The sequence below is a fragment of the Carcharhinus amblyrhynchos genome, chromosome 18 (genome assembly GCF_965287045.1).
Source record: "Carcharhinus amblyrhynchos chromosome 18, sCarAmb.v2.hapA, whole genome shotgun sequence".
NCBI classification, from domain to species: domain Eukaryota; kingdom Metazoa; phylum Chordata; class Chondrichthyes; order Carcharhiniformes; family Carcharhinidae; genus Carcharhinus; species Carcharhinus amblyrhynchos.
Window position 1 is genome coordinate 11316015 of NC_137341.1, and position 3505 is coordinate 11319519.

General features: G+C 45.2%; 1 long non-coding RNA gene across 1 annotated transcript; it reads right to left on the reverse strand.

The window, feature by feature from the left end:
- Positions 1-439: 439 nt before the first annotated feature.
- LOC145354842 (uncharacterized) lies at positions 440-2256 on the reverse strand. Its single transcript, XR_013888909.1, has 2 exons — positions 1972-2256; positions 440-769 (listed from the first exon to the last, which is right to left on the reverse strand). It is a non-coding gene; the product is annotated as an uncharacterized LOC145354842 (long non-coding RNA).
- Between the last annotated feature and the right edge of the window lie 1249 nt (positions 2257-3505).

Sequence of the window (3505 nt, forward strand, 5' to 3'; positions counted from 1 at the left end):
CACCGTCAGGGATTGATCCGAGAAAAAACTCACTCTCTTTAAATGAGGAGGTTACTGCCATTACCAAACACTAGCCGGCCGAACACAATCCTGATCCTCCAACAACGAAACGACCTTGGGAGAGGCATTTGTCTGTCCACTCTCTGTCTGATTTCCTGTCCTAACGATTGTAGCGCTAAAAAACGCTCGATCATTATTGCTTCTAGTTTTAGACCCGAGCAATATCTACAGCCTGAGAGCAAGGAGTCAAACCCATCTCCGGCACCCACTTTATTTTCTTTATTGTTTGATGTCGGTTGGTACGGGATCGTTCCTTTATATATTCCTAAAACGATTAGAATCTATATTGTATGTGCCGCTCAACGTTAAAACTCAGTCATCTCAGAATTAGACATTTTTATATTTAAAAATATAGATCTAGACCTCCTTTCCATACTGGTTGACTCTTTGTATCTTTATTTTCGATTTATTTATTTTAACCCCCCCCCACACACACACACAAACCAACACACACATTTTTCATTTTTTAAAATGTTCTTTCAGAGCGCCTACCTTTTAATAAACCGAGCCTCATGTGTTGTGTTTGACAGTGGGAGCTCCGGGGAGACCCATTAGCGCGCTCAGACACCCAGCTCCTCGCTGCCTTTTTAGTTCGAGGCTTTTGTTTTAGGGGATTAGGGGGTTAAAAAAGAGAAAAGTTCACAATTTTATTTTGGCCGATGTGAAATTCTTCAGGCCGAAGAGTCAATTGGCACCCTCGTCGACAAACCTACAAATAACAGAAAGAAGATATGTTTAAATCCTCTCCTCGGAGTCACACAAGTTTGGAGTCAGCAGCCGCATTCAAACGTAAATGTCTACATTTCGTGACCATTATTCTATTAACTCTGTATAATTACAGAATAATAACGATATAGATATATAAGGATATAAATTAGATATAATTTAATTCAGGTCACGCCATACCGCATGACAAGAGTTGGCAATAAAAACGCAATCGGCACAACAGATACATTTATAATCCCAGTCCCACATTTTCTAAATGAACTCAGTGTCCTCGGCGGCTGAAGCTGTGATATTTATTAGAAATTTTGAAAGGTTTCGGGTAGAACATTTCTTTACAACTTATTTACCCAAACCTATCTTTATTTAAATCATTCCCTGTGTTTTCTTATTCTGAAATTACATCATTGGGCGCCTTGTTTTTGTAAGGTTAAACTGTGCATGGATCCTAATGTGGGCTTGTTTTTTCAGTCAGCGCTGAATTCCCAGTTACTGCTGGTTAATGTGACTCCTGTTTTGTGTGTCTGTGTGCAGAGTGCTTTGGGCCGACTCCTCAATCCCCGCCACCCCGCCTCCCCTCGCCGGCTCCCCGGAGGACAGTGAGCCATGGCCCAGCCTCTCTCTCATCTCATCTGTCTGTGCGCTCCATCGAACTGATTAACAAAACGCCAAACGCAACTCTATTCCTTAATTCCCCAGACGTCACTGTCAATCAGCTTTCAGATATATATATATATATAGCTGTGGGCGACTTCAGCCTCCGGTAGATCCGCAGCACTATGCATTGTTGTGATGGGTGATGTGGAGGGGGTGGGGGGGGGGCAGATTCAGGCTTTCCACACACTGTCCTGGTTATGGGGGTTTCTAAAAGCAGCCTAGGGCCCCCGTCCTTCTTGTAATAGCACCGTCTCGGCTCAGGGTAATCCACTGTGATCTATCAATGTATCTGAGCGCAGAAAGTGGAAGGCAGAGCAAAACCAGATAAAACCTTTAAAAAAAACCCCAATTCCGTGTGTATTTTGAGTACAGACAGGTCGATCGATTTGATGGCGCGAATGTGCGCTCAGATGGTATTAAAGTAGTTGAGTTTCTTTCCACGTCCCCCCCCCCCTTTAAAAATAAACACAAAATAATTCTCTCCCCCCCCCCCCCAAATTGCATTTCCAATTCTGAAGAAAGGCCACTTACCCTCTTTAGCAAATAAATAACAGGGTGCGAGAGGGCTGGGAGAAGATTAGCTTGATCTGTCTTGCTCCTGTTGATGTTGAGATTGCAAAATAAATCTCCAGGATGCCCTTGAGAAACGTCTGGGCAAATTCTCCATTACACCGATTCGCTCAAGCTGAAAAACAACAAGCTAGTAACATTGAAGGAATTTGCTTATACAGTACTTAGAAGCCCAGCTATTGAAAGGAAAGGTCATATTTAATCTGACCACGACCAGGGCTCTATGGCTGGAGACAATAGACACAACCTCCCCCCACCACCCCCCCCCCCCACCATTTCTCTCTCTCCCTACTACTCCCTCCCCCACTAATGAAACAAAAGATATCCTCGTTACGATAAATGAGATTTTGCCCTCTTTTTTTTAACAAAAGTGGGAATCCGGGAAATCTATAAATCGTCGAATCGGTTAATGAAAAAAAAAAGAAATATATGACGGCGCATCTGATGTCCTCGACCCTTTCTGATCCCTGCTTTCCGGAGGGAGGGCTTTGAGCCGGGAGGAACAGCTTTCAGACATTCACCCAGTGTCCCAGTCAATCACCTCCCACTCTTAAAGCGGGTACACACACACACACTGAATCCGCTCCCACTGCTTCGTTTTATTGCTTTGTTCTATTCCTCGCCTCGCTCCAATTCGCCAGCGGATTGAAATCTGCCGACCCCGCTTCAAAAATAAATGTTGTCCAACCAAAAAATGTTTTTCTTTTTTCTTAAAAAAACTCATTCTGGTTTGTGTCCCTGGCGCTGGGACTGAGGTGGGGGGCGGGGTGGGGGGGCACGGAGAGCCCCTCAATCAGGAATGGCGAGGTGCTCTGAAAACTGGCACTATTTCTGCCGACCATTTCACAGTGAAGGAGAGATTCGGCAGTTTGGCGCTCGGTTTTTCTTTTCTGAGCGGGGGTGGGGGGGGGAGTTAGAAAAACATTGCAATGTCACGAGATGGCCAGTTTGGAGTCAATCCGATATCCTTGCTAAGCAGTAATAAACTGCAAAAGCTGCGGAGATCATTTGCAACAAAAAGGAGTTGAACTGAGGTGAAATTGTGTGGGAGACTCAGAGAGAGGGGCAGAGGCACTCTGAGCCCTCCAGACTCCGGCTCTTTAACCCTGTGGAGGGGAGGGAGGGAGGGCGCAAACTGGACTTGTTCCCCTGGATTACGCGCGGGTGACACGACAACTTTAATAATCTAAAGACAAAGAAAACCTTCTCTTCACTCGGGGATCTCTCGCTACCCCCTCCCCTCCCCTCCCCCGCTCTTGATTTGTTGTGAGTTGATTTAGCAACAAGCCCGTCCGCCGGTGATTCGAAACAGCTTGATAAAAGAGGAATGATTGTAATTATTTCGAATTACAATGCAAAGCGGCCCTCCAGCCAGGGCCACAGGGAGTTGTGTTTGCGATTCATTTCATTTACTAACTTCTGGAGAAGACAATAAAAGATCCCAGTTACCAGCCTCCGACAGATTGCCGTCCCCAGCCCTGTTTGTTTTTTTTTA